The sequence below is a fragment of the Pan troglodytes genome, chromosome 13, assembly GCF_028858775.2.
Source record: "Pan troglodytes isolate AG18354 chromosome 13, NHGRI_mPanTro3-v2.0_pri, whole genome shotgun sequence".
In the NCBI taxonomy this organism is placed as follows: domain Eukaryota; kingdom Metazoa; phylum Chordata; class Mammalia; order Primates; family Hominidae; genus Pan; species Pan troglodytes.
Window position 1 is genome coordinate 120,855,551 of NC_072411.2, and position 15,431 is coordinate 120,870,981.

At 46.1% G+C, this 15,431-nt stretch overlaps 1 protein-coding gene across 10 annotated transcripts in view; it reads left to right on the forward strand.

Annotated features, from left to right (window-relative positions):
* Positions 1 to 11,352: 11,352 nt before the first annotated feature.
* The window catches only part of PLCD4 (phospholipase C delta 4), a 29,146-nt gene continuing 25,067 nt past the window's right edge, over positions 11,353 to 15,431 (forward strand). For 9 of the 10 annotated variants that reach the window (XM_054679358.2, XM_016950512.4, XM_054679359.2 and 6 more), the window contains exon 1: positions 11,353 to 11,441. The gene's annotated coding sequence lies outside the window, so the exon portion shown is untranslated. Of the gene's footprint in view, positions 11,442 to 13,225; positions 13,314 to 15,431 lie in introns of those variants that run through there. The other variant, XM_054679357.2, reaches the window with a different exon arrangement.

Here is a 15,431-nt window from a genome sequence, read left to right on the forward strand (position 1 = left end):
CCATCTGAGTTACAAAAGCTGTTTGGGAGGCTGGGAGGGGGATGATGCCCCTTACCTGATAAAAGTATGTTTTACTGGGACAGAACTTCACTCCTGGCCATATTGGCCAGAACTTAGTGCCAGTGTAGGGAGAGACTTCCATAGTGACAAGGTAATGCTTGAAACATCTTACGAACATTGATGTTCATTTCCTCAAGTTCAAGGCTTGGAGCACATCTCCAGGATTGTTTCCATGCCTGGCTGTCAGTGGGACACAGCTGCCCTATGCTTCCACGTTCTTTTTTCAAGAGCCTTAGAGGGCCTGTGGCCTGTTTCACTGGTGGAACAGGAGCAGCATTGGTAGCCTTCAGAGCATGCCTTGCTTACTAACTACATATTATTCCTCTGCTCATTGTTCCTGCTGCTTAAAGGCTAGGAAAAGGGGGATATACAAAGTTGTTGCTTTCAAAAACTCAGAGAAAAAATTTGGAATAGGAAACCTTAGAATGAAATTATATTTTTCTTTCCTGATACATTATGGAATTTAATTTTTGGAAAAATATTTTCATATGTTTATTTCAAAAGCAGATATAACAAATAGAAAATTTGTTGGTTTGTTTTGTTTTGTTTTTGGGAATTGGAGTTTCGGTCTTGTTGCCCAAGCTGGAGTGCAGTGGCACAATCTCAGCTCACTGCAACATCTGCCTCACAGGTTTAAGCAATTCTCCTGCCTCAGCCTCCTGGGTATGTGGGATTACAGCCGCCCGCCGCCACATCCTGCTAATTTTTGTATTTTTAGTAAAGACGGGGTTTCGCCGTGTTGGCCAGGCTGGTCTCGAACTCCTGGCCTAAGGTGATCCGCCAGCCTCAGCCTCCCCAAGTGCTGGGATTACAGGCATGAGCCACTGTGCCTGGCCAACAAGCAGAAAATTTGAATAACAATTAACATACCTGGCTTAAATGACATTCATAGAACACTGCACTCTTAACCAATAGTATACATACTCTTTTTAATTACACCTAAGCATTTATCAGAACTGATCATAGCTGGACCATCAAGCCTCAAAAAGTTTTCAAAAAATTTAATATAATATTCTCTGACCACAGTGGGAGTAAGCTAGGAAAAATAACTAGAAAGTCCCTAGCTGTTTGAAACTTAGGCAGTACAATTCTAAATAACCCAAGGGTCCAAAAAAAAATCACAAAGGAAATTAGAAAAAAAATACATATATATCTATATCTATACATATAGATACATATGTTTTTGAGGAAGAGTCTCAATGTTACCCAGGCTGGAGTGCAGTGGCGTGATCTCAGCTCACTGAAACTACTGCCTCCTGGGTTCAAGTGATTCTCCTACTTCAGCCTCCTAAGTAGCTGGGATTATAGGCACATGCCACCATACCCACCTAATTTTTGTATTTTCTTAGTAGAGATGGGGTTTCACCATGTGGGCCAGGCTGGTCTTGAACTCTTGACTTCAAGTGATCTGCCCACCTTGGCCTCCCAAAGTGCTGGGATTACAGGCATGAGCCACCTTGCCCAGCCTAGAAAATATTTTTGGTTAAGTGATAAAGCTGAGAGCAGGGTAGGGTGGCTCTCGCCTGTAATCCCAGCACTTTGGGAGGTCAAGGCAGGTGGATCACTTGAGGTCAGGAGTTCGAGACCAGCCAGGCCAATATGGTGAAACCCCATCTCTACTGAAAATACAAAAAATAGCCAGGCGTGGTGGTGGGCACCTGTAATCCCAGCTACTTGGGACGCTGAAGCAAGAGAAGTGCTTGAACATGGGAGGCTGAGGTTGCAGTGAACTGAGATTGTCCCACTGCACTCCAGCCGGGACGACAGAGACTCAAAAAAAAAAGGAAAGCTGGGTTCTGTGGTTCATGCCTGTAATTCCAACACTTTGGGAGGCAAAGGTGGGAGGATTGCTTGAGCCCAGGAGTTCAAGAGCAGCCTGGGCCACATAGTGAGACTCTGTCTCCACCAAAAAATTAGAAAGTTAGGCATGGTGGTGCACATCTGTAGTCCCAGCTACTGAAGTCAGGGGATTGCTTGAGTAGGAGCTCAAGACTGCAGTGAGCCACCATCACACTACTGAACTCCAGTCTAGGTTACAGGAAGACCCTAAGAAAATTGAAATGATGGCACAATGTCAGTGACTCACACTTGTAATCCCAAAACTTTCAGAGGCCAGGATAGGAGTATCACTTGAGGGCAGGAGTTCAAGACTAGCTTGGACAACATAGCAGGACCAAAGTCTTGCTCTGCCGCCTCAGCTGGAGCAGTGGCATGATCTCAGCTCACTGCAACCACTGCCTCTTGGGTTCAAGCAATTCTGCCTCGGCCTCTCAAGTAACTGGGATTACAGGCTCATGCCACCATGGCAGGCTACTTTTTTTTTTGTATTGTAGTACAGATGGGGTTTCTACATATTGGCCAGGCTGGTCTCAAACTCCTGACCTCGTGATCCGCCCGCCTCGGCCTCTCAAAGTGCTGGGATTACAGACATGAGCCACCGTGCGCAGCCAACCCCATCTCTTTAAATAAATAAATAAATAAATAAAGCTGAGTGTGGTGGCACTCCTGTAGTCCCAGCTACTTGGGAGGCTGAGGCAAGAGGATTGCTTGAGCCCAGGAGTTGGAGGGTGCCGTGAGTAAAAAGAAATATATGGCCGGGCGTGGTGGCTAACGCCTGTAATCCCAGTACTCTGGGAGGCTGAGGCGGGCGGATCATGAGGTCAGGAGATCGAGACCATCCTGGCTAACACGGTGAAACTCTGTCTCTACTAAAAAATACAAAAAATTAGCTGGGTGTGGTGGCGGGCACCTGTAGACCCAGCTACTCAGGAGGCTGAGGCAGGAGAATGGCGTGAACCCGGGGGTGGAGCTTGCGGTGAGCTGAGATTGCGCCACTGCACTCCAGTCTGGACGACAGAGCGAGACTCCGTCTCAAAAAAATAAAATAAAAAATAATTAAAAATATATATAACCTTGGCTGGGTGTGGTGGCTCACACCCATAATCCCAGCACTTTGGGAGGCTGAGACGGGTGGATTACTCAAAGCCAGGAGTTCAAGACCAGTCTGGCCAACATGTGAAAACCCCATCTCTACTAAAAATACAAAAATTAGCCGGGTGTGGTGATGTACATCTGTAATCCCAGCTACTTGGAAGGTTGAGGGTTAAAAATTGCTTGAACCCAGGAGACAGAGGTTGCAGTGAGCCAAGATCGTACTACTGCACTCCAGCCTGGGCGATAGAGTGAGACTCTGTCTAAGAAAAAGAAAAGAAATATATAACCTTAAATTCACACATTGCAAAAGAAGAAACACCAAAGCCAGTAATCTAATATAAAGTTCCAGAAAAAGGGAATAAATCCCAATTCACTTTTGAAGCAGCATAACCTAGACAACAAAACTGGTTAAGAACATTACAAGAAAGGAAAACCAGGGACAAACCTCTCCCATGAATGTAGATATAAGATTCCCAGACATACTAAATCTATCAATATATAAAAATGATAATGCGTTAGATCGAATTGGGATTTATTGCAAAAATAGAAGATTGATTCAATACTTGAAAATCAATCACCAGGCGCGGTGGCTCATGCCTGTAATCCCAGCACTTTGGGAGGCCAAGACGGGTGGATCACTTGAGGTCAGGAGTTCGAGACCAGCCTGGCCAACATGGTGAAAACCTGTCTCTACTAAAAACACAAAAATTAGCCGGGTGTGGTGGTGCACACATGTAATTTCAGCTACTTGGGAGGCTGAGGCAGGAGAATCACTTGAACCGGGGAGGCAGAGGTTACAGTGAGCCAAAATTGTGCCACTGCACTCCAGCCTATGTAAGAGTGAGACTCTATCTCAAAAAAAATACAATGCAATTCATATATCAACATAAAAGGAGAAAAGTCACACAATCATCTAGATAGATAGAGACAAGAGGTCTACAGGCCAGGCGCAGTGGCTCACGCCTGTAATCCCAACACTTTGGGAGGCCAAGGCGGGCAGATCACCTGAGGAGTTTGAGACCAGCCTGGCCAACATGGTGAAACCCCAGATCTACTAAAAATACAAAAATTAGCCAGGCGTGGTGGCAGGTGCCTGTAACCTCAGCTACTCGGGTGGCTGAGTTAGGAGAATCGCTTGAACCTGGGAGGTGGAGGTTGCAGTGAGCCGAGATTGTGCCACTGCGCTCTAGCCTAGGTGACAGAGTGAGACTGTCTCAAAAAAAAAAAAAAAAAGGAAAAAAAAAAGTATCAACAAAAACTCTACAGTAAACCTCTCAATAAAATACTATATTATTTATGAGACAAGGAATTAAACACATTTGTCCACTATCAATCGCACCTCCATTTATCAGCCATTAAAAAAAAAGATTTTAAAGGAAAAGAAAAAAACCCTTGGTATTTGCTAACATGACTGTGTACATAGATAACCTGAAATAACCTACAAACCCCTAAAAAGTAATAAGTGAGGCCGGGCGCGGTGGCTCATGCCTGTAATCCCAGAACTCTGGGAAGCCGAGGTGGGCAGATCACGAGGTCAGGAGTTCAAGACCAGCCTGACCAACATGGTGAAATCCCATCTCTACTAAAAATACAAAAATTAGCTGGGCGTGGTGGCACGTGCCTGTAATCCCAGGTACTCAGGAGGCTGAAGCAGGCTTGAACCCGGGAGGCGGAGGTTGCAGTGAGCCAAGATCACGCCACCGCACTCCAGCCTGGGCAACAGAGCAAGACTCCATCTCAAAAATAATAATAATAAGTGAATTTAGCAAGGTCACAGACTATAAGGTCAATATACAAAAAAAAAAAAAAAATCAAATATGGCCAGGCACGGTGGCTCAAGCCTGTAATCCCAGCACTTTGGGAGGCCAAGGCGGGAGGATCACAAGGTCAGGAGTTCAAGACCAGCCTGGCCAAAATAGTGAAACCCCGTCTCTACTAAAAATACAAAAATTAGCTGGGCGTGGTGGCATGTGCCTGTAGTCCCAGCCACTTGGGAGGCTGAAGCAGAAGAATCGCTTGAACCCAGGAGGTGGAGGTTGCAGTGAGCCGAGATCTCGCCACTGCACTCCAGCTTGGTCAACAGAGTGAGACTTTGTCTCAAAATAAAAAATAAAAAGTCAATTATATGTTTTCATATACAACAATAAATAGAAAGTAAAATTTCAAAAATAGTTTATAAAGCATAAGAAATCAAGTAGCTAGAAATAGATATATCAAATAGTGTGTAGAACCTTTACATTGAAAACAATGAAACATTGTGGAGAGAAATTAAAAAGCTATATAATTGAAGGAATATATCATCTCCATGGATTGGAAAACAATATTAAAAATACTATGAGGATGCCAATTCTCTCAAATTGATCTGCTTGTTAAACTCAGTTCTAAGTAAAATCCCACCAGGTTTATTTTTCTGAAAATTAGTAAGCTGATTCTAAAATTTTGCCAGAAGAGCCAAGGATTTTTTTTTTGTTTGTTTTTGAGACAGGGTCTCTGTCACCCATGTTGGAGTGCAGTGGAGTGATCATGGCTCACTGCAGCCTCACCCTCCTGGGCTCAAACAATCCTTCCACCTCAGTCTCCCAAGTAGCTGGGACTGTAGATGTGCGCCACCACACTCAGCTAATATTTTTTTTTTTTTTTTGAGACGGAGTCTTGCTCTGTTGCCTAGGCTGGAGTGCAGTGGCACGATCTCAGCTCACTGCAACCTCCACCTCCCGGGTTCAAGAATTCTCTGCCTCAGTCTCCCGAGTAGCTGGGATTACAGGTGTCCGCCACCATGCCTGGCTAATTTTTTTTGTTGTATTTTTAGTAGAGACAGGGTTTCACCATCTTGGCCAAGCTGGTCTTGAACTGCTGACCTCGTAATCCACCCATCTCGGCCTCTCAAAGTGCTGGGATTACAGGCGTGAGCCACTGCCCTTGGCCATATTTTTATTTTTTGTAGAGACAAAATCTTACTATGTGCCCAGGCTGGTCTCAAACTCCTGGGCTTCCAAAGTGCTGCGATTATAGGCATGAGCCACCGTGCACGGCCAAGGCAATCTTAAGAAGAAAATTGGAGTTCTTCCTTTAACTTTCTTTTTTTTTTGAGAGAGAGTCTTGCTCTGTCACACAGGCTGAACTGCAGTGGCATGATCTCAGCTCACTGCAACCTCTGCCTCCCGAATTCAAGCAATTCTTTTTTTTTTTTTTTTTTTTTTTTTGAGACAGAGTTTTGCTCTTGTTGCCCAGGCTGGAGTGCAATGGCGTGATCTTGGCTAACCGCAACCTCCACCTCCTGGGTTCAAGCGATTCTCCAGCCTCAGCCTCCTGAGTAGCTGGGATTACGGGCATGCGCCACCACTCCCAGCTAATTTTGTATTTTTGGTAGAGATGGAGGGGGAGGTTTTCCATGTTGGCCAGGCTGGTCTCAAACTCCTGACCTCGTGATCCACTTGGCCTCCCAAAGTACTGGGATTACAGGCGTGAGCCACCATGCCCGGCCTCAAGCAATTCTTGTGCCTCAGCCTCCCGAGTATCTGTGATTACAGGCATGTGCCACCATGTTCGGCTAATTTTTTTATTTTTTGTAGAGCTGGGGGTTTCACCGTGTTGGCCTGGCTGGTCTCAAACTCCTGGCCTTACATGATCCGCCCACCTCAGCCTCCCAAAGTGCTGGGATTACAGGCGTAAGTGAGCCACCACACACAGCCACTTTCCTTTGACTTTCAACTTTTATTTTATTTTTTGAGACAGAATCTCACTCTGTCACCCAGGCTTGAGGGCAGTAGCATGATCGTGGCTCACTGCAGCCTCTAACTCCTGGGCTCAGGTGATCCTTCCATCTCAGTCTCCCAAGTAGCTGGGACTAAAAGAGAGTGTTTACTTTTTTGTAGAGCCAAGGTCTTGCTATGTTGCCCAGGCTGGAACTTTTTTCTTTTTTTTTTCTTTTTCCTGAGACAAGAGTTTCACTCTTTTTGCCTAGGCTAGAGTGCAATGGCGCGATCTCGGCTCACCGCAACCTCCGCCTCCCAGGTTCAAACGATTCTTCTGCCTCAGCCTCCTGAGTAGCTGTGATTAGAGGCATGTGCCACCACGCCCGGCTAATTTTTTATATTTATTAGTAGAGACAGGGTTTCTCCATGTTGGTTAGGCTGGTCTCGAACTCCTGACCTCAAGTGATCCACCCGCCTTGGCCTCCCAAAGTATTGGGATTATGGGCATGAGCCACCGCGCCTGGCCTTTTCTTTTTTTTTAGTAACACCTTTTTGTAGATGTGACTTTTTTTTTTTTTTTTTTAAGGCGAAGTCTTGCTCTGTCACCCAGGCTGGAGTGCAGTGGCAATGGCGTGAACTTGGCTCACTGCAACCTCTGCCTCCTGTGTTCAAGTGATTCTCCTGCCTCAGCCTCCAGAGTAGCTGGCCTTACAGGGATGCACCACGATGCCCGGCTGTTTTTTTAATTTTTAGTAGGATGGAGTTTCACAATGCTGGCCAGGCTAGTCTCGAACTCCTGGCCTCAAGTGATCTGCCTGCCTTGGCCTCCCAAAGTGTTGGGATTACAGGCATGAGCCAGCGTGCCCGGCCTGTAGACATGACTCTTACCAATAGCACATACTTATATTTTGTTTTGTGACCTTTTCTGAAAGTTTTATTTCCTGGTGTAAAATACTATTTGTATTTTTTATTCTACTTTCCATCATCTTGTTCTCTGGGTTTTTTAATACCACCTTGTTGCCCACTCCCCACGCCCACTTAAAGAATTGAATAGCAGAACTGGGACTCTGCTTTTAAATTTTGTTAGAATGGAGGACTGGCCATACACACACACACACACACACACACACACACATATATATATACACACACACACACACACACACACACATATGTATATTCTCTGGTCTTTTGAAGTTATATATCCTGGCTTTTAATTCTACAGGTGGTCTCATATTGATTTTTTTTTTTTTTTTTTGAGACACAGTCTCGCTCTGTCACCCACCCAGGCTGGAGTGCAATGGCACCGTCTCAGCTCACTGCAGCCTCCGCCTCCCAGGTTCAAACAATGATCCTGCCTCAGCCTCCTGAGTCGCTGGGATTACAGGCATGTACCACCATGCTTGGCTAATTTTTGTATTTTTAGTATAGACCAGGTTTCACCATGTTGACCAGGCACCAGGCTGGTCTCGAACTCCTGACTTCAAGTGATCCACCTGCTTCAGCCTCCCGAAGTGCTGGGATTATAGGCATGAGCCACCGCGCCCAGTCCTTTTATTTTTTTATTTTTATTTTTATTTTTTTTGAGACAGAGTCTCGCTCTGTCACCCAGGCTGGAGTGCAGTGTTGCGATCTCGGCTCACTGCAACCTTTGCCTCCTGGGTTCAAGCGATTCTCCTGCCTCAGCCTCCTCCTGAGTAGCTGGGATTACAGGCACGTGCCACCATGCCTGGCTAATTTTTATATTTTTAATTGAGATCGGGTTTCACCATGTTGGTCAGGCTGGTCTCAAACTCCTGACCTCGTGATCTGCCCACCTCGGCCTCCTAAAGTTCTGGGATTACAGGCGTGAGCCACCATGCCCGGCCCTGATTTTTTTTTTTTTAAGAGACAGAGTCTTGCTATGTTGCCCTGGCTGGTCTGAAACTTCTGTACTCAAGCAATCCTCCTACCTCGGCCTCCCAAAGTGCTGGAATTACAGGTGTGAGCCACTGTGCCTGGCCTTATGTTGATGATTTTTAAATGGAATTTACTGTTTTGAGTTGCATTTTTGATCAGGAAGGAGTTGGGCTTTATTTCAGAAGTTTGAGTAGTTTGGTTCGATAGTCTGGGGAACTGATCTCAGACTTTCCAGCCTGAGTGTCCTGACAAGCGGAGACATTTAATTGGGTGGCATCTGCTCTGGATGTCAGGAAGAAGGTCTAGGCAGGCCTGGGTGGCAGGGCGAAAGTACCATGTTTAGGTCTTCCTCTTTGCCAGCTGCTGCTTAATTTCAGTTTAGGGCTTCTAGGCTTTTCCTGGGCATGGTTCCCAGAAAGTCCCTCTGCTGCTACTGCCCTGATCAGGTTTCTGGATCTGTTAATAATAGACAACAGTGGGGGAAGGGGCAGCCAGGATCATGGTGGAAATAGGAATAACCATACCAGATGGACATTTACTCTGCCCAAGGGGCCCTGTCTGTCTGCTCCCTCCCTCTGTTTCATGAGAGTCCTGCAGTGGGCATGCCTTGACACTCTGGAACCATACTAACCTTGTGAAAGTCTCCAAGTCCCTGCCCCAAAAATCAGAACATATGGGCTGAAGAATACTGTTGTGTTCATGGGAACATTGAAACAGAATATTTGAGATCTAGACTCTCCCAGAAAATCCACTATGAGTGATAACACCCCTCACAGATCACCCAAGAGGGAAGGAGGTTGGGCAGCATTAAATTGATGCAAATAGTGACTCAGAAAGATGGTATATAATCTGGGGGTATAGAAGAGGAGTGTGGACTGTGAAGGTGAAGCTTGGAAAAATAAGCTGGCCATGTTGGGGAAGTAGAAATGGGAGAGCAAGACAAGCATGTAAAACAGGGCCTCTATTAAGTCAAATCTGAAATCAGCACAGTTTAAACTACGATGCCCCCCAATCTTCCTGTTCCCCATGAATGGCCTCCCTCCTAATGTGTCCCCTTCCTTCATACTACTACCCTTCTATCAAAACCTGCTCTCAGTAAAGAATATAGACAACCCAACCTAGGTATAAATTATTTAAAATCTACTTTGACTTTAGGATTGAATTTTTAAAAAATTATTTATAATCGGCTGGGTGCAGTGGCTTACGCCTGTAATCCTAGCACTTTGGGAGGCCAAGGCAGGTGGATTGCCTGAGCTCAGGAGCTCAAGACCAGCCTGGGCAACACGGTGAAACCCCGTCTCTACTAAAATACAAAAAAAAGTAGCTGGGGGTGGTGGCATGCGCCTGTAATCCCAGCTACTCAGGAGGCTGAGACAGGAGAATTGCTTGAACCCAGGAGGTAGAGGTTGCAGTAAGCCAAGATCACGCCATTGCACTCCAGCCTGGGCAACAGCGAGACTCTTATCTCAAAAAAAAAAAAAAAAAAAAAAAATATATATATATATATATATATACACACACACACACATATACATATACATATATGTATATTTAAAATCATTAAGCCTTCAAAAATTAACACAGATATATGATATTTTAAATGAGACCTAAAAAAATAAATTTAAAAACACATATAGAAAATATATCAAGAGAATGTATAGCTTAATAAATTATTAAGTGAAGACCCTTGTTAGCACTTAGAACTAGAAATAGAGTTTAGCTAGCTATGCCAGAAGCCCCCTCTGTGTCCCATCTCACCACAATTCCTCCCCCTCCCAACAGTAACCACTATCCTGACTTTTATAGTAATTACTTAGGAGGATTTTATTTTAATGGGACTAAAAAATGTAGCTATAATCACTAATGGTAAAACATTAGGCAGTTGAGGGATGCCTGTGGAAACCATGATAGGCAGCCAGACGTCAGCACACTTAAAATTACACCATTTCACACAGTTCCCCTCTGAGCCTATGCTTCATCTCTGCACACATCTTTATAAACATGCATGTATGTCCTGAAGGTGCTACCTCCATTCTGAGGGCTATGACTTATAACCCAGAGGTGCTGAACAGATGCTTGTAGGAGGAAAGAATGGATGTTTAAAAAAAAATGAACTGTTTCACACGTTCATCTATGCATTCTTTCAATATTTAATGAGTGCCTAAAATATACATAGATTCTAACCTATCTGTCCCTCTACATTCTATCATCATTCCTGTCCTCCCCTTCTCCTCGTCTTCCTCTTTTCCCATCTTCTTTCTTTCTTTTCCTGTGGGACGGAGCTACAGTGAGTGCCCTGCAGGCAGGATTCAGAGATACAGGAGCAGGCCAGTGGAAACAGACACTATGGAAAGGAGCCAGATTAAATAAGGGCAAAGACAGCCGTATTACATGCAGGAACCAGAATGAAAAGCAGTGATTCACAGAGCACTGCAACTGAGGACACTCCCTTCACTTTGAGACCTACTGCGGGATTGGGGTCAATGAGGGCTGGCATCAAGATGAAGGGCAGCCAGGCTCCTCCCTGGAGATGTGCTGCCCTTAATCCTTCTCTCCCCACCCCACCCCCACTACTCCCTCACATTGACCAGTGTCCTGGGCCTTTAAGAGTTGGATGGGCTGGACTGGAGAGAGCTCACACCTCTCCCCTTCTTACTGCTTCCCTCCGGCTATAACTCACCAGTCACAGCAGCCAGCTGCTGTAGAAGAGGGGAGGAAACAAGCCAGTGCAAGGGGAGCAAAAGAGAAAAGGAGCCAGGCTGGGCTTCCTGATCCCACAGCATCGCAGAGCTCGGGAGGCACAGCTCACAGACACAGGAAACACAGGACTGCTATTCTGCTCTCCTGCCCACGGTAAGGATCTGGAAGGTCTGACTAGCCTCTGCTCTAAGCTCTGTCTTCCCTGAGTCCCTACCTCTGCCCTCTAGATGCTTATCCACCCTGGTTAAATTGTACCCTAGAGTCCTTTCCTCATCCCAACAGCTCTACAGGGCTCCCACCTCCTGGTTCTCTCTAGCTTATCCTCCTTTATCCTTACAGCTTTCCTCCTGGCTGTGTCAGTCGCCCTTTATATGAGGTACCTCTTAGCTTATGCAGGGCCAGAAGTGCCAACCCTAGCCACTCCTGAGGTGAACTCCACCCCCAATAAGGGAAGAAAAAATTGGAGTAGCTAAGCTTTAGCATAGATTCATTAACAGTTTGTTGGGGGTTGCAAAATAGGGGTTGGCCAGAACCATGGGGAATCAGAGATCCCTGGTAATAGAGAGAGTTATGAAAGTCCCTTAGAAAGTTCTCTAAGGAACTTGTTCTTTGCCTATTCCATGGGCCAGAGCAGTTTCTTAGTGCACCAGAGTGCTATGTTGGTAAGAAAACCTACTTCTAGTTCTGCCTGTGCCATTAACTAGCTATGGGACCTGGAGCCACAACTTCCAGATCTGTGATAACGAGAGAGTTTAGGGTTTCCCCGACTTGCCTGTGTACCAAGTGTACTTATTAAAAATAAATATATTATTGAGCCCCACCCTGGGTAACTCTGATCTGGTAGATTTTTGGGTGGGGCCAAGGATCTCAATTTCAAGACATTCCAGAGGCTATTGATGTAGCTGGGAATGTCTGGATTAGATGTGTTATAAAAGAACTGGCCGGGCGCAGTGGCTCACACCTGTAATCCCAGCACTTTGGGAGGCCGAGGCGGGTGGATCACGAGGTCAGGAGATCGAGACCATCCTGGCTAACATGGTGAAACCCCGTCTCTACTGAAAATACAAAAAATTAGCCGGGCGAGGTGGCAGGCGCCTGTAGTCCCAGCTACTCGGGAGGCTGAGGCAGGAGAATAGCGTGAACCCCGGGGGGGCGGAGCCTGCAGTGAGCCAAGATCGCACCACTGCACTCCAGCCTGGGCGACAGCGAGACTCTGTCTCAAAAAAAAAAAAAAAGAACCTCAAGCTCCAACATTCTGTGACCTGTGACCAGAGCCAATTTGTCCTCTATATGAACCAGGTTAGGCATAATCCTTCTCATAAGCAAGGGAGTAGACAAAATGATTCTCTTCTTTCTTGCCCCTCAGAGAGACCTGAGACACCCTGAATCCCACTGTAATCTCCTTGGTGCCATTGGTAACTCTGCCAAAGTCCATCTCTAGGTGACATGAAGTCTCTTAGAAATTGAGGACCAAATTGCGCTCTGCAGCTCTGGGCTACTTCCCATCTCATTTTGTGTCTCTATTTTCGTATCTGTATTAGAGAGGTAATTACTATATCATTGAAGATCTCCATATATGTGTCTATGAGTTAATATTTAAGACCAACCTTTCTTATTATCAGATGTCATCCTCTGTGTTTTTCCCAGTGCCCTCACTCCCAAACCCTTTGTTCCTTCTCTTCTCATTGCACCTGCATCAGCTGTGGGCATCCCTCCCATTCTACCATTAGACACCAGAGGAAACGGCAAGACCTAGAATACCTAGGTTCTAACTCACATTGTCTGGGCAGTTTGTTTGGTCAATCTCCTAGGATACAGAGAAAAGTGAGGCTGAGCAGAGGGACACGCATGCTACTGAGTTCTGAACCCAAGTGTCCTCCCTTCTGGACCACAGTCTCAAAATTCTCAAAGGAGATGAGACTCAGAGCCATTGCGAATTAGTGGAGTCAAAAGAGGGAACCAACTGGAAGAGGTGATGGGGAGAAGGGATGAGGAGAAGGAAGAGAAGAGGAGAGACTGACCTAGGTGAGCAAACAGGAAGACAGAGAGAGGATTAAGAGAGAGAGAGCGGTGGGGATGGGGCTGGGCATGATGGCTCACGCCTGTAATCCCAGCACTTTGGGAAGCCCAGGCAGGAGGATTGCTTGAGGCCAGGAGTTTAAAACTAGGGCTACACAGGGAGACCCCATCTCCATACAAAACAAATAATAATTTTTAAAAATTATTTTTATAGTGAACTGGGAAGAAAGGAAAAGGACCAGGTCAGGCATGGGATAGGGAAAGGAAAGAAAATGAGATGAAAGAGGCTGGGCATGGTGGCTCACCCCTGTAACCCCAGCACTTAGGGAGGCTGAGGCGGGTGGATCATCTGAGGTCAGGAGTTTGAGACCAGCCTGGCCAACATAGTGAAACCCCATCTCTACTAAAAAGAAAAAAAATTAGCCAGGCGTGGTGGCACACACCTGTAATCCCAGCTACTTGGGAGGCTGAGGCAGGAGAATCACATGAACCCAGGAGGCAGAGGTTGCAGTGAGCCAACATCATGCCACTGCACTCCAGCCTGGGCGACAGAGTGACACTCCATCTCAAAAATAAATAAATAAATAGAAATAAAGAAAATGAGACCAAAGAAAAGCAAGAGTATTCAGAGTGCAGAGGGAACAGAAAGTGATGGAGAGGAGAGACAAAATACCAATGTCCCTTATTGATTCCTAGCCTTGCTTCAACTGTTTTCTAGAGAAGGCCCTTTCCAAGAGCAGAGTCATTGTGAGATCCTTGAGCTGGTTGTATGGAGACCTGGGTTCTTTTTTTTTTCCTCCTGCCTAAGACGGAGTTTTGCTTTTGTTGCCCAGGCTGGAGTGCAATGGCGCCATCTCGGCTCACCGCAGCCTCCGCCTCCTGGGTTCAAGCAATTCTCCTGCCTCAGCCTCCCAAGTAGCGGAGATTATAGGTGTGCACCACTACTCCCAGCTAATTTTTGTATTTTTAGTAGAGACGGGGTTTCACCATGTCGGTCAGGCTGGTCTCGAACTCCTGGCCTTACATGATCTGCCCATCTCAGCCCCCCAAAGTGCTGGGATTACAGATGTGAGCTACCGTGCCCAGCCAGAGACCTTGGTTCTAATTCCAGTTCTGTCACTCATTAAATGACTCTGGCACTAATTCTTTTTACTTCACCTAACCTTTCTAGTCTTCGGGCTCCTTTTCTATAAAATGAAGTCCAGCTCTGACCTTCTATGGCTCCCTGATTTGAAACTGGCCCTCTTATGACCACATGTCAGTCATGTGAATACAGGTTTAAAATAGTGATTCATGAATGGGAGAAGGATTGGAAGAACAAAGCCAAGCTTTGGGGTTAGAAGAATTGGACAAAGGAGGAAAAAATAATTTTCTAAGGCAGGTTTGAGAGGAGGGAGTCTCCAAAGTAAAGGTGTTCAGGCACTTGGGCTCTGTTCTCAGGCTTCCCATGTTTCAGGACATCATTGTGAGGCTCCTGGACACAGGCGTAAGGGAAGGTAATGCAATCTTCTTGCAGTCCTAAAGTTCACCACATCCTAGAGTCCCTGTGTCCCAGAGGTGGCAGCTAAAATTCAGATAGGAGATAAGCCAGGATGTTGGCAGAAGAGGTTAGACTTCAGCCCCAGGCCAATTCACTCTCCTAGAGTCTGAGGACCTAAGAAATTTTTGTTGTTGTTTTTGAGAGAGTCTCACTCCGTCGCCCAGGCTGGAGTGTAATGGTGCAATCTCGGCTCACTGCAACCTCTGCCTCCTGGTTTCAAGTGATTCTCCTGCCTCAGCCTCACGAGTAGCTGGGATTACAGGTGTGCACCACCACAGCCGGCTACTTTTCGTATTTTTAGTAGAGACGGGGTTTCACTATGTTGGCGAGGCTTGTCTCAAACTCCTGACCTCAAGTGATCCACCTGCCTCAGCCTCCCAAAGTGCTGGGATTACAGGCGTGAGCCACCACACCCTGCTAGACCTAAGAGAGGTCTGTTGCTTTCTTTTCTTTTCTTTTCTTTTTTTTTGAGACGGAGTCTAGCTCTGTCGCCAGGTTAGAGTGCAGTGGTGCGATCTTGGCTCATTGCAACCTCTGCCTCCTGGGTTCAAGCGATTCTCCTGCCTCAGCCTCCCTAGTAGCCA